Source organism: Pinus tabuliformis, chromosome Q (genome assembly GCF_031772625.1).
Source record: "Pinus tabuliformis cultivar Carrire ecotype Pingquan chromosome Q, CPIR1, whole genome shotgun sequence".
Classification (NCBI taxonomy): domain Eukaryota; kingdom Viridiplantae; phylum Streptophyta; class Pinopsida; order Pinales; family Pinaceae; genus Pinus; species Pinus tabuliformis.
The window spans coordinates 196,796,717-196,819,696 of NC_142296.1; positions in this window are offsets into that span (position 1 = coordinate 196,796,717).

The window sequence follows — 22,980 nt, forward strand, 5'->3', positions numbered from 1 at the left end:
ATATAATCCACATATAAACTACTATAATAATCATGAGATAACAAAGAGAAATAATCTCATATTAATTATTCAAATCCAACCCAGTATGTGACTACCACGTTCCACCATACCATAGACATGGATAAGCCAAATCTCTCTTAGGCAGCCACCCCCGTACCATATTCCAAGCATGAATATGGGATCTCATAAAAAACATCAATTAAAACCATCCAGGGCTTCTAGAGGCCAAACTGCCTCAACCCATTAAACATTGATTCCACCTCACAGTTAGACATCAGAAAACCAACATTAGATTGGTCTTTACGCAAGCCTTCTAGGGTTCCATAACATTTGTTCCAACTAACGCTTCTAAGACTAGTAAATCAACCCACCAAGGGCTTCTAGAGAAATTTTCCAACCAAGGTTTCTAGGTCGAGTAACTCAACCCAAGCTGTTACAAGGCTTCGAGACCATTTGTCCAACCAGGGTTTCCAAGAACTAGTAACTTAGCCCAAGCTAAGGAAACATGAGAACCAACTAGAAAAACAAATAAATAAGCCCACAACACCATGGCTATCCAAGAAATTGCAAGGCTAATCAAATCCACTTTCAATCCAGGCAATCCTCCATGCCAATGACAAATCATAACCATGAAACCACGTGCATGTGCCATGCATGTGAAAACTAGTGAGGAAAACATACATGCAACTCAGTCCCTGCAAGAAAAACCCATTGTAGCTGCTGATCCCGATGTCCTCTTGCGCTTTCCTTCTCTTCCTTTTCCTTCTTGCTCCAACACCCAAGCATGCCACACTCTCCAAGAGTTCTCCAAGAAAACTCTAATTGTCCAAGAGTATGAGAGAGAGAGCTCGAAAAATGAATTGACCAAGCCTTGCCAACTAATCCTTAGAAACCTTTTTATTAATGAGGCCTATATTTTCTTCAATTTCCATTATTTTCCTTCATTTTGTTTCTCACACGCAACGTGAGACTTTTCACCTTCCTTTCTCCTACTGTCCTTTATTTGCATAAATAAAATGCCAAATAACGCCTCATGCCTTTCCAAATCCTTTGTCATTGTCTTTTCCGATTTCCTTTAGCCATAATAACCAAAGTGACACCCCACTAGGATGCCTTCCCACAATGTAGCTTGATACATGTCCTATGACCGCGATCTTATATATTTTTACATGGATTTTTAACCAGGGTTGTTACACTAGATGCATTGATTTTAGTGTAGATGTTGATTTATAATCCTATTTGATTGCTTACAGGAGATGCATTAATTTCAACATTGATTTTGATTTCTAATCCTATTTGACTGCTTGCACTAGATGCATTGATTTCAGTGTAAGTGTTGTTTTCTATTTCTATTTGAATGCTTACACTAGATGCATTGATTTTAGTGTAAGAATATTTTTTTATCAATGATATGAAATGTATTTTGTGCTATAGTAATTAAATGATAAATAAAATACTTGAATTTTCATCTTAAATAAAATGTTTACTTACCTAAAATGTTTGCTTCTTGAAACTATAAACTATTTGTAATTGACTACATTTTTATTATTCTCATTTTCCATCATTCAACATTGTTAGTCACTTTGAATTCGAACAAATAATTAGAAAAAAATTACCATTGAAACTTACTTGGGGTTTAACACTCCATAAGTCACAATGATTGACTTTGGAGAAAAATACTATTAATATTGGAGTGCAAGAGAGACAAGATATGATGTTTACTACAAAATCTCGAGTTAAAGAATTTGAATGGTCTACGATTTCAACCGCCCTTTTCATATGATCCATATGAAAATATGGCATAACTAATAGGTGTGACAAAAAGAATAGTAAATGAAAATAGTTTGAGATTGATCACAATCAAGATTATTTGTAATTGACAACATTCTTATCATTCACATTTTCTATAATTCAACACTGTTACAATGTCACTTTGCATTCCAATTTTTTATTTTACAATTTTTGATTATTCAAGTTATTAACAATCTTTATCTTCTCTAAAAACTGAGTTAATTGAGAAAATTTAAGATTGAAATGACTTGACTAATCTTAGATATATTTAGCATATTTAAAATGATCAAAATAATTACATGTTTAGAAAATTTTCCATGGCCACACAAAACTGAAACTAGCCTAGATCCATCTTAACCCCGAATCTATCAAGCATCAAGAGGGATAAAATCTCTCGAGGTGAAAACATTTGCTCGACTTTTGAATGCAGAAAATATGTTTACACCTTGAGAGAATTCATCCCTCTCGACACTTGATAGATTGAGGGTTAAGATGGATCTAGGTTGGTAATCAATTAAATTAACATTATAATACATTAATTTGTAAATATAGTTGACCTGTAATAAGGGTCATTGAGAGGAAAAGTGTTATTCTCCTTTGTAAGGTTGTTGAAATTCCCTATGTTTAACCTAAAAATACAACAAAAATATCATTAAATATTGAAAAACATTGAATAAACCAATTCAATTATTATTGTATATTATGACCTATACACCTAAATAATAATAATAATAATAATAACAATATCCACGGGGCCTTGGATAGATGGTGATTGGGTGCTCTTTTATGGCATTCCTTGATGTGAAGTCACCGCTTCAATTCCCTGGCCCAATCGGTGTGATATATTGGACATGATGAAGATGTAGTCCCACCAAGCTTACAAAAAGAAATGTCCACAAGGTCTTGGATAGACGGCGATCAGGTGCTTTGTTAAGACACTTCTTGATGTGAAATAACCGGTTCGATTCCCTGCCACGATTGGGGTGATATGTTAGACATGATGAAGATATAATCCTACCAAACTTACATAATAATAATAGTAATAATTTTAAGTTTTATTATATTTTAAATTCAAAATATCTTATACATTATAAAAACTTTTATAATATATATTTATATAGATTAAAGATATATAGACAAAAATAAATTATATTGTATTTTTACATTTTTCAAAAAAATGTATTTCTTAATTTTTTTTTATATTAAAACAATATTCTCAATTGAGTTGAGATTAAATTATCTATGGTATAAATATTTTTTTAACCAAAATATATAGTTTTTATATAAAATATAGAAATATTTCATAAAAAATATTACTTATTAAAAAAATATTAAATATATTAATTGAATTATAAATATTAATAATATTATTATATTTAATTATATAATGATATTATTTTTGATTGCATAATAATCTCAAAATAATAATAATATACTTACGTGAAACGAACATAATCATAATTATAATTATAATTATGCGCACATTATAAATCACTTGTGCTACTTAGATTTATGTGTTCTTAAGGGCATCCTTAAGTCGATTGCAGATTCCTCAACTATTCGAGAATTTGATGGACATGGGTGCGGTCAATTTTTTAACTGCATCGATGTCCATCAGATTCTTGAATATTCAGGAATCTGCAATCAACTTAAGCTCAAGGTGTTCTTAACATTAGTCATCTTTTCCTAACCATTAAAAAGTCTCCATGTTTCATGAACGACCTTTTCAATCCATGTCAAGTCCTATTGATCCTTATCTCTAAAAGATAACTTGAATAACAATCACTATTTTTTCATGGAGTGTTTATAAAGGATAAAAACACAACTATGCATTCCATAATTATATAGTTTAAATTAGTTATTAAAATTTGCAATAGTATAGGAAAAAAATAATAAAAAAATAATAAAAAAATATATATAAATCAGTTTTTTCTAAATAAAATTTATTTACTTAAATATTTAATAAATCTGGAGTTAATATAGATATACGATGAGTATTATACAGAATTAGAAGTTCATATATTTAGAGTTTATATTTATTTGAGAGTTACAACTCTCTTTAGAGACTATTGTTTAGATATGTAAAACGTTGTTTTGAAGTACACTTATTGGGAGACCAAACAGTGCAAAACACTATTGGTTCAACTATCAACTATACTACATATACATTTATAAAAGGTGTTGAAGAGGAAACCAAGACCCTTTTTAGTGAATTAATTTACTTATATAAACTAGAAAAATAAAAGATGAGACCCAAGACAAACAAGTTATACATCTAGAACATTAAACCTATAAATGAGTGGAGAAACCTAAAAAATCAACAAAGAGGTCAATGGGTTTGTTTCTAGTGCTAGGCCTAACCTTGGATGCTAGAATGCCATATTGATGTTATTCCATCCACTTTCAAGGGGCTAAAATCCAATCTCTCTATCATCTCCTTTGTTTCTTTCTCCTACCTAGTGAATACATAGGCCAATATCAAGTTTGTGTGCTAGTAGAACTCAGAAGTTTAGAAATATTTAGTATGAGGAGTGTGGTTCATTCAAATCTCTAGAAAGAGATCCATCGCCATAACCCTCAATTCTTCAACCACCTAAGAACCACATTCAATTTTTAGCTTAGCCTTGATAATCTTTAATTTCTTCTTATCATTGGGGAGGCTACTATCTAGAAGAGTTGAGAAGCCTCTCTTGCGGGGGCTTTGGTTTGAGTGCAACGAGCAAGATGGTGGCTACAATGGATGGAGTGTAGATCCATTAAAACCATCAAACACCAATAGTTGTAGCACATGACATGCAAGAGAATGAGATTGTCATAGTGGTGAAAGAATGAAAACCACATATAACATGATAAGTTATAGAAAATTCGAAGCCATTATTTGATACCAAGGGGTTCAGGCAAGTCCTAGGATGCATCCTATCCATCACATCAATGTTCAAGGACCAAATTAGTGAGTGAACTAGATGATAGCCGTGAAACCAACTCAAGGGATGTTACTACCATAATTCACCAAATTCATATTTGCCTGAGGAGAGCTCTCTAAAAGATGGCACATGTCCTCTAAAAAGGCTAAATCCACACAATCCCATGCACAATGAAAGCGAGGTAAGGACACAAGTAAGGATAGAGGTTGTGAACATGAAGGAGGTAGTGGAGTAAAAATGTAAGTTGAAGTTATAGGATTTTACTACTTTCATAAAAAAGTTAACATATTATTTATTTTAAATTAAAATAAAGTAGTGGTGGTTGAGATTGTTATAATTATTTAAAAATAATTTGATATATAATAAATTTGAATTTTTTTATAAGAGAGTTTCTATTTATGTATATGCTTAAATCCAATTATAAAAGAAAAGTTATAACATACCTACTATACAATGTTTCAAAAGAAACATAACATATAACTAAGCACAATTTTGAACAAGTTTTTTATTATTCTTGAACATGATAATATACTATATTTTATTTAGTTTTAATTTAATTTTTATTCAACTAGCAAACAACTCTAGTTAAGATAAATACAATTAGATAAAATATTTAATTTGATATAATATTTAGAAGTATAAATTTATCTTTATTTTAATATAAATATTTATTATAATACAAATTTTCCCTTATTTAATTCTTGTAACTTATTTTATTTATAAATTAAAAATTATTTATAACAATACTTAAAATTTCATTAAACTTAATTTATCCTCCTCAAATTCAAAATAGCTATGATTTTATAAAAAATATATTTTAATATATTTACAAATTTAAAGAATGTAATCCATGATTTAATAAAAAAATATTTTAAATAAAATTATTTATAATAATATGTAAAATTTCATTAAACTTAATTTATCCTCTCAAATTCAAAATAGCCATGATTTTATAAGAAATATATTTTAATATATTTAAAGAATGTAATCCATCATTTAATAAAAAAATATTTTAATATATTTAAAAATTAAAAGAATGTAATCATTTGATCACATTTATCCTCCTCAAATTCAAAATAGCCATGATTTTATAAAAAATATATTTTAATATATTTACAAATTTAAAGAATGTAATCCATGATTTAATAAAAAAATATTTTAATATATTTAAAAATTTAAAGAATGTAATCATTTGATCACATGACATTGTGAAATTAAAATCAGTTAATGGACGATTGGTAGGAAACACTATTCAGTTTGGTTTATATCAACGTAATGGAATCTATTTATGTATAGTCGTTGAAAGTGTTATTAAATAGATTTATATTTATAATGATTTAAAGATTTATTTTATCGACACTATAAATCATTTTATTCCACATCTAGATGAACCAATTTTTTTTACAATTAACTGTAACAATGAGTTGAGCATGAGAAAACTAAATTATAAATTTGAAAACTATTTCAGAAAACTAAAATATAAGCTAGATTATGCTCAAGTACTGAACTATAAATTACCATGAAAATTGTTGTGCCAAATGTGTTCGTATGGTCAACAGAACATGACAAACATTATTAAAGAAATGTAAAGTGCAAGACAGCCAAACTTTTGGAACATAATGGACACTTCTATTAATAATCTTTCTCTTCAGTTACATCATAATGATACAGCTGAAAAACTGCTTTCCAACCCTACCTACCAACCTACCTCGATGGACTTCATTACGAGTATCTTACTACAGTTACATATCTTTATGGTCGTGGATAAATAGAGAACGACCACCAGAAACACAGAAAAACTTCTGTCCAGGGAGGTAATCCATGTCACTTCTAGTTTCAAAAGACACCTTCATAATAATTATTTTCAGGAAAGGTGAACAGTTCTTCTCAAACTACGAATCTGTAGCATGGCCTTTCTAACAGGTTGGTTGATTGGTCAGATCGTCCCATCTTCTACTGTGCGACAACCTTCCACCCATTTAAAAAAATATATAAAAATTATAGAACCATAATTAACGTGATGAAAGAGGCTAATCATGAATTGACAATGAATCTGTAGCATGGTCTTTTTGACAGGTTGGCTGGTCACATTGTCCTATCGGTTGAGACGCTCCATCTATTTAAAAAGATAGAGGAAAATAAAATATTTAACTTTTATTTAAAAAGATATAGGAAAAATAAAAATAAAAACAAAAACATGATTAAATTAATGATATAGATTAATTACTATAAATATCATATGAATTGATTATGCAAGAGGTGTTTTATAATTTAGTCTCTGGGTACGTTGTAGTGGTGGAAATGTTTGTAAATATTTATATAGGAAAACTAAAAATAAAAACAAAAACATGATTAAATTAATGATATAGATTATTCATCATGAATATTATATGAATTGATTGTGTCTATAGCTGTTCTACAATCTAGTGTGGGGTTATGTTGTAGTGGTGGAAATTTTTGTAAAAAATTGTATAGGAAAAATAAAAATAATAACAAAAATATGATTAAATTAATGATATAGGCCAACCACCATGAATATCATATCACTGATTTTGCCTAGAGGTGCTCTACAATCTAGTGAGTTAAAATTAACAAAAACTTGACTAAATTAATGATATAGGCCAATCACCATGAATATCATATCAATTGATTTTGTCTAGAGGTGCTCTACAATCTAGTGAGTTAAAAGTAATATGAAGTGCCTGATATGTTGCAGTGTTATTAAATTGGTATAAACATTTAAATATTGGCTCAATTAATAATAAAAGTTAAAAGTAATTTTTTTTTTTGCAAGTCCCTCCAATTCAAGTTAGAAATTATGCTATGGGAAAATTTGCATAAACAATTATAACTCACATTGGTCATTTCTAAATTAAAGTGGTTTATAGGAAAATCATCCTATAGTTTTGCTTTGGCATGAAATAATAAATTGAGATGTCAGAGACAAAACTTGCATAAATTATGGTGGGTAATAAGTAGTAGTAAGTCTACATATTTACAATTTTACACATACATAGGTGGTAAGAAAAACATAAATAATGGGAGAAGTAAATCTAGGTAAACACAATGTTGTAGTGGTGTAAATGCTTGTAAGCATTTAACATTCATATGTGACTTTAAGTATACAATAATAAAAGTAGTATAGAGTCCAATGTAGCCATATGTGTATGTAAATGAGTGTAACAAGTTAGAAATTCTGTTATAAGAACAATTGCATAAGTAATTATAACTCACATTGGTTAATGCTAAATTAATAGTAGTCTATAGACAAATCATCTTAAACTTGCATAAATTTTGTACCTCATGGTAAGTATATTTATTTACATCTTATTCCTATCCATTTTTAATGCAAAGGCCTGCTTAAATTATGGTGAGAGGTAATTGATGGTAAATATATTACTTACATATGAGCTATTTTCAAGGATTTTATTTTTGTGTGGTTTTCCACAAACTCTTAAGAATAAAAAATCACTACACAGATATCTAAATATCATGCATGAATATTGCAAAAGGCATTATATTTTGCAAATGATGTAATAAGACCTTCAAGTTATGGTCCAATCAAATGTTTGAAAAATAATTTTTTAATAATATATTGAAAAATAAATATTTTTTTTTCAAATTTAAACATTATAATTTTCATTGTTCAATGTTAAACAAATAGTGATCAACAAACAAATAATTGGTCAATTCCTAGTAGTGACTAATAATGATTTTGTAACCATATTTAAATTTAATTAATAAGCACATAAAAACTTAATACTTACAATAAAATTATAATATAACAAGATTATTAGCCATGGATATTCACCCCCACTTTACCATGGATATTATTAACTTGTAAATAGGTTTTGTTACAAAAGAATGAGCCAATACCATGGCTTATCAATATCACATGCCCAAAAACATAAGTGGCTTCACAATAAAAAAAATTAAAATGTAATGTAATCTAAAATGTAAAATTTAATGTAAAATGTAAGGCACATAGCTATACAACTATCAATTTGATAAGAAGAAATTGGTTTGTCTATAATGTAAAGTGAAAATACTATTCTATCTTTAACATATTATTTCTTTATATATTTAATTAGTATAATAATCAATAATATTGATTATTAGTATTCGAATATATTATAATAATAAGCATCCTCATTATAAGTATGATTAAATTAGACCTTACATATATTGATTACACAGAGTGACAATTCTCGATCATGGAGAGAGAAAGAGAGAACGAGGGAGATAGTGACAAATCTGAGAGACAGAGAGAGAGAGATGGAGTAAGACGGTGAGAGAAAAAAAGGGGAGAACAAAGACATAGAGAGATAGAGTTGGAGAGAGATAGGGAGTGACAAGGGAGAGTTGGAGAGAGAGTGAGGGAGAGAGGAGGGAAGGAGAGAAGAGAGAGGGTGTGAAAAGGGAGAGATGGAGAGAGAGTGAGGGAGAGAGGAGGGAAGGAGAGAAGAGAGAGAGAGAGAAAGAGAAAGAGAGAGAGGGGGGATATAGAAGGGGACAGAGAGAAGGAGAGAGGGAGGCAAATAATGACAAAGTTGGAGGGTAGGGAGAGAGAGAGAGAGAGAGAGAGAGAGGTGGGAGATAAATGGAGAGAGACGAAGGAAGAGAGAGAAGGAGAGAGATAGGGAGAGAGAGATTGAGTTGGAGGGGGAGAGAGAGGGCGGGAAGAAGAGAGACATAGGGAGAGAAAGGTTAATAGAGTGAGAGAGAATGACAAGGGAGAGTTGGAGAGAGAGAAATAAGGAGAGAGAAGGGGAGGAAGAGGGAGAGAGAGATAGATAGAGATATAGATGGAGGGAAGAAGAGAGATATAGAGAAAAGTAGGAAGGTATATATATATATATATATATATATATATATATAGAGAGAGAGAGAGAGAGAGAGAGAGAGAGAGAGAGAGAGAGAGAGTTTGGGGGGTGATATAGAGAGAGAAAGAAGTAGATATGGAAGGAGATATAGATATAGGTGGCAGGGGGAGAGAGACTTAATGAGAGGGAATAAGAAAAACATAAAAAGAGACAAATACATATATTATATAATATTGACCATTATTAATCATAGAGGAAGATGAAGATTTTTACAAAAGGTAAAAGAAGTTGGAATTAGAAAGCCATGAATATTTTTGTTTTTCACTGATACAGATGTACTAATTTCAGTGTAGATGCTGATTCCAAATCCTATTTGATTGATTTAACTAGATTTATTGATTTCAATGTAGTTGCTAGTTTCTAATCGTATTTGATTTCTTGGACTAGATGCATTGATTTGAGTGTAGATGTTGATTTCCAATCCTATTTAATTGCTTTCACTAAATGCACTGGTTTTAGTGTAGATATTGATTTCTAATCCTATTTGTTTTCTTGAATTAGATGCATTTATATGTATATATTGATTTTTGATATAACTAACTATAAGATGTACATTAATTTCAAAGTAATTAGAATAATATTGTGCATTGATTTCAATGTAAGCACAAAATAGTTATTGATGATGTGCATTGGTTTTTGTGTTACAGTAATACATAAGCTAAGACCAATACTTGTTGAGTATCTTTGAAATTTTTAGGTATTACAAAAATATCAAAATCTTTGGTCTACGAATCAACCATTTCCATGTCAAAATTTATAATATGTATAGAGTTTTCATAGATTTGATTTCTACAAATTACAAGGAAATAAACCTCTATGCAAAAAACATAACTCAAAATACAATGAAGATCTCTAGACTAATATCTTGGAAAAATGCACAATCTTCTCCCCACAATATGGACATGTCCTAGTTCTGTTCCTGAATATCGCATACCTAGAATTATCCTAAAATAGGATGTCAACAAACTTATCCTAATCTATGCTAGTTGGATAAGTGAAATAATTGAACTTTCAACATTTCTCATACAACTCAAATATATTTTTTATAAGATGGCTTTAGTGCAAAAAGATGTTTAATCTCATAGAAAATGAATAAATAGCGAGATAAATTTTCAAGTAGGGTTTGACCACTAAAAGATCCTAACAAACCAAAAAAAAGAGACATATCATTTGCACTCTCATTCAAAAACTTCTCATATTGATTGTTAGATACAAGTCCAACCTAGGAATTTTTGAATGATGGTAATCCTTTTTCTTGCAGAAGTTCAAACTTTTTGTAAAATCTATCAATCTTACTTTGCATTAATATTTGTGAATATTTCACCTGTATCACCATTTATTTTTAGTCCAAACTTCTTGATATCCATGATGGCATCAGTTCTATCAAGAATACCTATTTCTTCTAACTCGAATTTTGATTTGGTGTTCAGGGATTTGATTAACCCAATAACTTGAATTGCTTTATTTCCTAATTCTCTTTCAATTTCAAATACTGAACCTTTAGCCTATTCCAACAATTCTTCCTTTTGAGCAATAGTTTCAATTAAAGGCCAAACTTTAGATACAATAGACATAATATCTTCCCACAAATTAGCTTAGCTTGAATTAAACATTGAGAAGGATTGTCTTGACTTATATACCACTCTAACTATTTCTGCAACCTTACACTTTTTTGAAGTTCAAAAATAAGAAATTGTCTTTCATACATTTTTCATCATGATATTTCCCTAAAACTCCCTTTAAATAATAAATTTATCGATTTTTCAGGCTTAAAGATGACAATGCCTTTGTTAATTTTTTTGATGAATCTCTTTCCTACTAAACTTAATTGAGATGAAGAAACAATTGTATCTCTCACATGTTTTCTTTCCTTTAATAGTTTCTCAACTTGTGTTTCCACACTACCTATTTGTCTGTTCTATTCAATCATCACTAAGAGGATCATTTCCTTTTCTTTCTGCATTTCCCCAATCTCTTGTGTTTGAGGATGTTTAGTTGATGGAAACTTAACTTTTTGTAAAGTGACTAAATATTTGCATTCTTGTTCTTTATTAATTCTTGGAAAATATTAACATCATTGGGATGAGTTCCCAATTTGACAATTATGTCTTCCAAAGATATGTTTTGGTATCTTTATCCAAAGAATACATTCTTTCGATCTTCAATTCAGTAATTATTTTGTTAAATGTATTTTTTAATTTCGATAAATTAATAGTTGAACTAGTTAGAGTGGAATATGTCATCTCCCCTATCTCTCTATGAAGATCAATTTGATTTATTAGATGAATTTTATTTGTTTTGAAAGAAAACATTGAAGATTTATAGTTCCTTTCTGATTTGGCACGTTGAACATCACGCTCTAGGAGTGCAGCTAAAACTACCCCGTCTTAGTGTCCAAAGTTGAGAGTAATCTATTCTTTGTTAAAGAACTTTTCTTCCGAATTTGACTTCAAGTTACAATTTTCAAAGCTTCATTTATTCTTTTAGTTTCCATGAATGGAGGAAGGGGAATAGCTTGTGGACGTTTCTAATAGTTTAAGACTATACACAAGCTCGCTTGATATACCGACTATTAAATGTGTAGAAATTTTCATTGACATAGTTTCAGGCATTGATTCTTTTGTTTCTCTCACCTTTTGTCCCTTGAATACACTGAATGTTCCTCCTTCTGAATTTGAAGCTAATTGTGGGATAACTTAAATAACTCTTTTGAGCTCTTTCTCTTTCTATTGTGGAGTTTCTAAAACATTGAGTTTTACATGTTCCTCATGAGGCTCATCAATAGGTAAATTATATGGACCTTAATGCCACTCTCGAGCTTATTAAAATCAACTTTTCTCACATTTCTTTACATATTTTATTATATTTTTCTTAGCGAGAAGGGTAAAGATGAGATGTTATGTCATGTGACTTAATGTGCATTAATTGTAGGATTTGGAACAATTTTTGTCTAATTTAAGTGCAGGAACTCAAAGTAGACAAGCTAGAGGGATTTTAGGAGATTGGATCTATCTCCTTAACTCCTCAATCACTTGAATATTACTCCACGAGATCTCACTAGCTTGGAGTTACAAGTAGCCAATCCCATTGACATCATTTGCAGCCAAGCTAGTGATAGTTGAAGACAAGTTAAGCTTGAGTTTGGGAGGAAAGCCTGCCTAATTTTAAGGAAGTTATTGGTAGCTTTAGTTGTATAAATAAGAAGGCATAGGTCCTCATTAGGATTACACCTTCTTTGTTGTAGCCAAGAGGCATTTTCGATCTAAGACATTGTGATTGATTACTATGTTGTGTTTTTGACATTTTGATGAGAATGAGAAGCATTCCCTTGATCCAACACTAAGTTCATTCAGAGGGCTGAAGCTCTTAGGTTAGGGCCCGACCCTAGTAGCAAAGCTTCCTCTTTCTGTATATGTATGCTTAAATTACATTCATAGTTAGCTGCTAGAGTGATTTATGTTTCGGTTAATCTGCAAGTATTTGGATGATTACCTAGTTTGCCTCCATTAGTCAAAAAATAGATCAGTGGTAGAATAGTGAAAGCAAATACTTCAAAAAATATTGTGGCAGTGGCCTCTGTATCATCGCCCTTAAGGGATCATCGTTTGAGGGTTCCATTCTCACAGCCCAAAAATGGATTTATTGTTTGATCACTGCATAACTTAGGATTTCTTGTTGAATAGATCATTGTTTCTCAATTCCTTAGAAGTACCTGCAATTGTCATTTTGGTTTCTTGAGTTTTCTATGGTTTAGAAGCACTTCCATTCATAGACTTAGCCATTAGCCATTAATAACTCCGTTTTTCCTAATTTCAACTCATCTTTTCCATTTATAAATTAAGTTGTTCATAAATGAAGAAAATAATGTATGTTGTTGCAAGAGTTTCTGATCTGCAGTGAGACCTCATCTCACCAACCTCATCCAAGTCTTCTCCACCTACGATGCCAAATTCCACCAAACCCTAATTTTAATTTCTATTTTGTAACAAAGTGGACATCTTCCTTGAGAAAGTCGAACCATCTTGAAGAATTGGGTCGAGCCTTGGGTAGCATGCACCTCCTTTTTACCTTATTCCCCCATCAGACACCTTTCGTACACTTTATTTTACCTTTCCTATCTCCATATATCTTTGAGCCTGTTCCTGTACTAATACAGGCCATCTTGTAGTAGAACTAGGACATCCTGTAGTACTTCAAGAAACCCTATAGTAGCGTGTTTTAAGCCCAAATTGAGCAGAAATGATCATCTAACCTTAGGTTAGGTCTCTACTTGGCTTCCATACCCTCAACACCATTTTCTACCTGTTTCCCTATACCTGTCTCCCCTGCCAAAGATCAAATTGGTACAATTAGCATTTACATTCATAAAATTGAAAATAAAAAAGGACTTTCTGCAATTCTAGTTAGTACATGCATGCAGCAATCACAATAGTTTTAGGATAATTTACATTCTTATTTAGTCCAGATAAATATATGTTAAATGCAAGGTTAAGTTAGGTCTCTTTTGTAATAAATATGTGTATATTCTTAGCTAGATGATTTCACATCACTTTATACAACTTTCCAACTCAACACTTTCATTTCCTAGAGTAGGAAGCATTTCCTTTGTGCATTAAGAATTGTTTTCCCTTTTCTATTTGGTAGTCAGACTCCTTCTATTCAATAGAATATTGGTCTGAAAAACCATAGTGGTCTATCTCCCTAGTTGAAAAATGACAAGAGTAGGCCATTGCATCTACTGTGTATACATAACTGTCACCTCCAAGTTTGAATGAACCTTGGGTTGATGAAGTAAAGTTGGTAGCCTTGGCAGTTGCAGCATCCTTGCTGCAATACTAGAACTCATCACTTTTTGGCACCATTGCCGGGGAGGTGCCTAAGTAGATGTGATTTATGCTTTCCTTTTTGTTTTGCATTCAATAGATAGTTGCAAAATTTTCTTCCTTTCCATTCTGAAAATAGTTCCATTCAGTAAATATTTGCAAATCCTACTTTCTTTCCATTTTGCAAGTAATTATGAAAAAACCATGAAAAAAGAAAAAACAAATTCCTTTCATGCCTCATAGGAGTAGAGACAAATTACGATTTTTTTGCGAGATAACCACCGCCCCCACCCACCACCCCCCCCCCCCCCCCCCCCCCACACCTAACATCCAACCTTCCCTCTTTTTTGGTGGCTATGAGATAGAGGACCCATTATTAGGTGAAGAACCAAAGATGCTTGAAGAGCCTATTGGGGAAGAAGAAGAATAAACCATTCCACCAACCTATACCATGGCTGAAAATAGAAATATGATTGAAAACAAAGATGGAGCTGAAAACAGAACTGACGGTGATTTTCCCATCAGATATACTAATGGAGATGCTATGATGAAAAACATAAGCCCCTCTTCCCTTCCTTACTTCCATGGCTTAACCGTAGAGGACCCAGATACCTTTTTGTTTGAGTTGGCTTTCATATGCAAAACTTATGATTATACATCTAATGACTAGAATTTGAAATTGTTCCCATCCACCCTCAAAGATGCAGCCTTACACTGGTTCATGTGTTTACCTGGGGACAACATCACTAACTGGGCTCAAATGCAACACACCTTAAAAAATAAGTACATGGATTATTGCAGGTCCAAAGATGCCAGAGAGGAAATCTTTAGAATGACCTTGGGACATGATGAGTCTTTGGAATATTATGAGGAAAGGTTCTAATTCAGCTACAAAAGGGCTAGATGCACCCTCGATCCTGAATCACTCAACCTAGTCCTTCTTAGAGGGATCAGGGAAGATCTACTAGAAAACCTAAATATGCTATCAGGAGGGGACATCTACCAATTATCCTATGATAATGTTGGGTAGCGGATCCCCCGCGTAATGGTTTTGGGGCTTAAAGCCCACAATTTTCGGTATTGGTATTGTGAAGGCTCCGCGAAGTGCACAGAGCGAAAATTGTAATGGGTCATGTCTAAGGGTAGTTCGCCCTAAAATATTGTAAATTAATCTAGAATGTGTCGGCCTACCCGTGGTCCGCGGACCATGGGAATGTATAAATAAGAGGAAGTCTCTAAGTGTAGAAGGTGGCTTTTAGGGATGTTAAGAAGTGATATGGTTTTCTGAATGTGGTATTCGATCAGTCTGTAAGTTTGAGGTTTGGGTGGTAATAGGAGATAGAGGCTCCGCAGCTGTGTGCGCGGAGGCCTAGTAGAGTCCATAGTTGAGTGCGCAGACCCTTGCAACTGTGTGCATATGGTAGGAAGTGGATTGTAATTGGAAAAAGAATTAATAAAGATAAATTGGTTTTGTAATATTGTGTATCTATTTATATATTCCGGTATATGCAACTGTTTACGGTTTATAATTGTGTGCATGCCTGTTTATGTTAATTGGTGACTGAAAACATTGAGCCTACTTAATTTAATTCAAGATCTATAATAATACTAAGCACAGAAAGGGTAAAGAATGTTCACACTCATCATCCTAGCCATGCGAAGGTAGTTGCATTGAACATACTACTGTGCGGAAGTAGTGCAGCGTGTAGGATTGGTTCGTGAACCTTCCAGACCTCATCAAGACATCCCTAGGGTGTGGAAACCTCGTTCCAGCACCTTCCCATACTACCTCAGGTGAGACCTTAGTCCACGCTCCATAGAATGTTGCCGAAAGGGCCAGTAGTTTTGGGATTTGTTTGGCTAAAACACTTCTAAACCTGGGTCAGGCCCCAATAAGCCAACAAATGGTTCAGTTGCCGGGACCGAGATCTGCCTAAGGGATGTCTGATGTCGGAACATTGGAACCCTACGAAGAAGGAAATTGAAGATTGGTTGGACAAGAAGCTTCATGAGTTCCTAATACAGGAAAAAATAACCCCGCAGAAATCCGAGAATAGGTGGTTGGATCGCTTCATATATATGGAAATCCATGAGGTCTTCTTCACGACCTTCTCTTCAGAGCTATATGATTGGATCGCGAGGCTTGCAAACAGACAGGGAAGGTGCAACCTCAATCAACCGATAGTCTGGACTTTAGAGTTGGTGTGCAGGCTAGAGGCATCTGAAGATAACATCGCGTAGGCCGTATACCATTGGCCGGATCAGATAATAGGAGGGTTTATCATTGAATTTGCGATAGACACGACTGTCAGCTACATGAAGCAGAAAGACTTTTCCTCAAGGGACCGCGAGGTAAGTATATCAAATCTTTGAATACCTGGATTAAGATGCTGTTATGTGAAAAATAGGTGATGCGAATCCATTAATGAGTGGAACAACATCGAGAAAAAAGGTCTACAAAGGTATCGAAGGGTTAGGAAATAGTCCTTTAATTTCACCTATGCGAGTGGGCGAGGAAGAGCACGCTTGGGCTTCTCCGAGGAGTGCTCCTTCACCTCCATCTTCACCCACAGAACCTCCACCAAACCAGCGGTTTAGCATGGTGAGTGCGATCAAGCTACCTATATTCAGAAGAGTAGGGAATGAAGATCCAGATCAGTTTTGGTTTGTAGTAAGAGCAGTGTGGGAAGCACACAGGGTTACAAATAATAACATTAAGAAGGACACATTGGTAAGTGAGCTGCACGATCGTGCACTAACATGGTATATCAAGCACTCAGATGATCACCCAAATGCTAGAATATCGGTAATCTAGATTATGTTGAACAGAGAATTTAGCTAGCCGAAATCAGAGACATAGTAGATCATTGGATTTAAGGAAATCATGATGCTTCCAGGTGAAACCCCCTGGGATCTGGATCAGAGGCTGAAAAGTATGATTAGCGAGGCTAATATGACATTGACGGATGCGAAACACCACGTGTGGTTTGTGGCATCTTTGACACCACACCTAAGGATGACACCGTCACAACAAAAGCTCTCAACCTAGGCAGAAGCATTGGAAATGGCGATGAGGTTGCATGAAACACCGATATAGGATCTAAGGTTGGGAGTCCAACAAATCCACACGCAGCTACAAAATCTATGCTTGGAGATGCAGAGTTTGAAGTAGGATAGGGCACCTTGGCCAGAGGCACGCAAAGAAGTGTGGTGTAAAAAATGTAAAGGCCAGGGCCACAATAAGGATCACTGTCCAGTATTCACAAAATATTTGGCAAGAGGGGGACTAATGCCATTGAAACCGGAGGCCCAAGCAAGGTTGAGTGCAACACCTGTACTCTGGTGTGTGATTTGTCAGGGGGGAGGAAAGCACATGACGAACAACTGTCACCTGTTGCAGAAATACACACAGACTCCGCAGCAACTGTATTGTAATTTCTGTAGATCAGTGGGCCATGATGAGCGGACATGTTGGAGCTATGAGCTAATGATGGATAGGACCCCAACTTATCGAACGTAGATAGAAACACGAGGCTTCGATCCAACTGCAACAATAGTGGGGGTGGATTTCAAGGGCAAGGTCGAGGACAAGGAGGAATGGGGCCTAGAAGGGGCCATGGATAGCTAATCTGTTACAATTGCGGAGGACCTAGGCACTACACATGTGATTATACCAACCTAACAAGAATATCTTGCCTGTACCGTGCGAAGTTCGATCATGAAATGGTAGATTGTCCAACACTGATCACACAAATGCATGAAAAAAGGGTGCTACAACCTACTCCAACGCAAAATATCCAAATGATGAGGTCTAAACCATGTGAAGAAGACCCCAACGTGAACATGATTCTCAGAAGTGGTGTGATCACAGGGGAAGATAAGGGGAAGTAGCCTGAGGAAGATACTTGGATATGCAAGGCTCCTACCAAGGAACCTGAGTTTGAGTTGGAATGCGCTAAGGAAACATTTATGGACACTAAGAAGACCTTCACGGAGGCCTCTACTTTAGGTAGTAAGGATCAACCAGAGATGGGCCTAGATCCTTTTATGCTAACCACCTTTTTAGAGACATGCATCAAGCTGCTACGTGACAATAAGGCAGTCAAAGGACTACAAGAGTTGATCGCTAGGTGTGCAGGGTTAGGGGGATCACGTGTAGCTTGAAAGATGGGGAAGCATGCTTTGTGAACTGGGAGGGAAATGCGGTTGACAGTGCAAATTGGTGAATATGAGATGGATCAGGTAATCCTAGACCTGGGTTTGGACGCGAACGTGTTACCAAAGCTGACATGGGAACGCATGGGCAGGGCCACATCACAGTGGTCTCCTATTCAATTATGGATGGCAAACCAAAAAAAGATCTTGCTCATGGGAAGATTGAAAGGGGTAACAGTGGATATCAAAGGTGGGAGCACGCAGACGAACTTCGAGGTAATAGAGATTGTAGATGACAGTAACCTTTACCCCGCGTTGTTAGGAATAGATTGGGCCATGGATATGAGTGGAGTCATCAACCTGAAGAAGCAGAAAATGATTTTCGAGAAAAATTCCCTAGGCATAGTAGTTCCACTGGATCCAGCCAAAGGAGCATGATACACTGAACCTGTGCGCGAGGATGACAACAACAATGAATTGGATTGCATTTACCAGATAACAACGCAAGACCACGATAGGTTGAACCCAACTAAATATGGGAGAATATCATGGGAGCATGACAGTTCCTGTACTTTGGATTTAGAGGAAGAAATAGAACGCTGGCAGAACTAGTTGCATCAAGTAACCACACTGAACTATAACTTGATGATTCGATCACTATGGCGCGTGACAACCGAAGCAAGGGAAATGCTAATAGATGAGGGGGTAACAAGATTAGATGAATCCTTAGACAAATTCAAAAGTACCATACCGAAGTTCGCTCGAATGGATGTTGCCCATGACACCCGCATGATGGGGGCATATACATCAGAATAATATTGTAAATTGGTGTGAAGGTAGATCATGGATGCGATTGCAAGTTGAAAAACCCCAGCTAGGGTGGATTGGTGGAGAGGGGCAGAACAACTAGCAAACACGCCTTTACCGAGGAATATAGACATATACAGAATGGACTGTTCCGGTGCACGACAGTATTACAAGCACAGGCCCTAACAAGATGCAACAGCAGATCGTACTACCAAGTGCGAAGGGGGGAGCATTCACTAAGGTACACGAAGTCACGAATAAGGGTCAGCGGATACAATGTAAAAAAGGGGATCTGCATGTCCCTTGGGTCAGATGGGAATATACGACGCTATGCAAAAACCTAGCCGTGAAGTCGAGGCTGAAGAATGGTACAAGAACTGAGGTACCTAACGCACCTCCACATAAGGCCGTGGATGTAGTATTGTTAGAGAAGAGAATAGCACGTGAAGTACAAACTAAAGGACTCATAAATCCATGTGAAGAGGAGTATGAAGGGATTCAGGAAGCCATTTGGCAAGGGAATGCACAACTTCGCAAATTGGAAAAAAGCAGGGTACTACTCAGAATGCAGAATATGATGCTAGACATGGAGATTAAACAGCTGGAAAAGGAACTAAAGGAGGACTTTTTGAACGAAAAACATGGAAGGTTGCAGCCGGATACGTGCCAGTATAGCATTAATGAGCCAGAAACTGGGGGGATGGTCGAGTTGGAATTACAGTGGGCCTATAAATCACGGATGGCCCTCCATCGAAAAACCCTTGGCATTTTGTGAATAGAGTTATCGCGTTATCAAGCGGGCATGAACCTGATGAATGAGGAGGTTGAAAGAGCAAGTCCGTGGTTTGAGGCCTTATCAAAGGATACATAGGAGTCCTTGATCAGAATAATGTCAACAACCAAGGGAGCCCCGCAAAGTTTTGCGCCATCGGTAGGGGATGCACAAGAAATCCCTGAATCCCCACGGATGCCAAGGCCCAAGAAGGATCCACAGGTAGCAGGACTGGTCCATATGTTTCCGTGAAATCCATGATTCGGAAAACTGTCAATGGAAGAAAAGGGAAAAAAAGTTGATATTGAGAGCGATGATGAGGAAGAGGATTCGCCTACCTTTGTCGAAGAAGTGGAACCAGAAGAAGAGATAGACAGAGACATCCAGCTAGTACGTGCCACACCAAAACTGCCCAAGTATGTCCCTCCGTGGAAAGGGAGGGTAAAGGTACCTAAAGATTTGGATGCCATTAAAAGCACACTTAACACCCCATCCCTCCCTGAAGGGGTTCTATTCGAAGGAACAGCTGTGTATCGCATTCCCTCTATGAAGTTTGAAGACTGGGACCTTGCAGATGACGAGAAGTTTCCTCATTTGGAAATTAGTGAGCTGATGGAACAAAGTATGAAGGGGGCCATTACAACACTGTAGCCACAGACATGGTTGCATGGGGTGGAGGAGGCTGGGCTACTCCACCTCCTATCAATTGCACACTTCCATTGGGCCCTGATCATAATATTTTTCATTAGACAACTGCTTTGCCTGGTGCACGATGGGTACTTGTGGCTGGAAGAACCCATTCCCATCATGGCAGAACTCATTAATAGGATTTCTCAGCTTCCCTGTACGGAAAGTGACCCTGCATTAATAGCCAGCACAAGTGGAGACTTGACGCTTACAGAGGCCATGTAAAAGAAATATAAGTTGGAGAAAAAGTAGAGGGGGTACATTATTACTAGTATTCAAGACAAAGGGGTCTGAGTCGCCACCCAGTTGTTGGCGGGAAAGGTGATGAGAAAATGCTAAGGCAATGAGGTACCGACAACGGTCATTATGCTGGCCGACAAATGCACAGAAGAGGTACAATTCAAATGGGTGCAGTTCATTTACGACGAGTTCCTAACAAATTGCAGGGAGGCCCAAGAACAAGGTAAGACCTTCCACTACACATGGTTGCTCTTATCCATAGTATTGGTTACAGGAAAATTGCCTGAGATAGTCAGTTTCCTCCCCTTGACTAGGACTGGCCAGAGGCAGCAAAATATGCATCGCTATGGGCGACGAAGGATGCCACGCGAATCCGGGAAACCAAGATATTCTAGGTATTGATGGAGGCGAGCATACAGCTATGGATCAAAAAACATCCGTGCCTATTTTCTTTGGTACACGATAGTGTGAAGAGTTTTGTAGACTTTAATGCAGATATGCACCATGTGTATATCAGGGTGTGGAAGGATCCAGAATAGAAGTGGACCACACTCCTCTTCATCGCAATAGATGACATTGTTTTCGTAGTGCTCGATACATGGCCACTAGAATGGCATGCACTAGAATTGGTGGATTGCGATGAGACGAAGATTCAAAGACAGAAGAATGCCACCAAGTTCCTAGCACAACAAAAGTGGAATGAACAACTAGCTGAAGAAGTATAGATGTCCTAGGAGGCAGAAAAGGTCGCCATGGAAAAGACAGCAACAGTAGGGGCTGCTACATCACAAGAAGAAAGAGGCCTGAACTTGACCACAAGGCATGGGGCAAATGATACAACAGAAGGCACATACCCAAGCACCACCACTACACCCTTAAAATGGCTACGCACGACAGAACTAATAGGGCCTCGGAAGAAGACCAAGGCATCCAACTTTGATGGGGAGCCTATCACACTGACCAAGGGTGACCTATGTGACATGTTAGCATTATGATGCATGTTTTGTACTTGATGGCAACCCACTCATAGAAGATCAACTCACTTATATATATAACTAGATGAATCTACAGAAGAGATATCAAATATGACAAAATACATGAGACGCAGGATAGTTCAAAGGAATCATATGATAGTTCTAAGTGTGACAAGTTAGCTTTGCCATCAAGTCCAAAGGGGGAGATTGTTGGCATTATGAGACAAGTGTTGTCCTTGGTGGCAAATCACATAGATGACAGATCATAGTGCAGCAGGTCAACAACAAGGATTTGATGATCAGACTACAAGAATGAAGAGAAAATATATATACGTAGGTTCATCGTGACCAAGCCACGTATAGACGCGGGTTAGATGTGACAAAGGCGCGTATGCGTATACATGCACTTTCATGCATGGAAAAGCATGTATATGTTGGAGAACTTTCTTTTGGTCCGTGGTAGTTAGTCCTTGGTATTTGAACCTATGGTTTTGGACCATAGTATCTCGACAGATGTGTTGAACCAAGGTATTGGGTCCCTAGTATTGTTTTGTTATGGTTTTGGACCATGGTATTCAGAAAGGGCTAAGACTATAAAAGGAGACGAAGATCATTAGGCAAGGGAATGGAAAAAGTCTTGAATATCTGATGAAGTATGAGATCCAGTATGCAGGTTATGGGTTGATGATGCATTGCTTGATCTGAGCTAAGGAGGGATCTCACTGGTGGATGGAGAACAAGATCTAAGGATAGATCGGGATCAAATGGTTTGAAATGAACTATCTCTATATGATTGATTATGTTTATTCTAGACATGTATACTGACCCATGTAATGATTTGAACTGGGTATAACTTAAGTTTGAAATCGTTGCAAGTCATGATTGAATATTTATAGATCTGTACACGGGTTGGCTTTGGTGTAA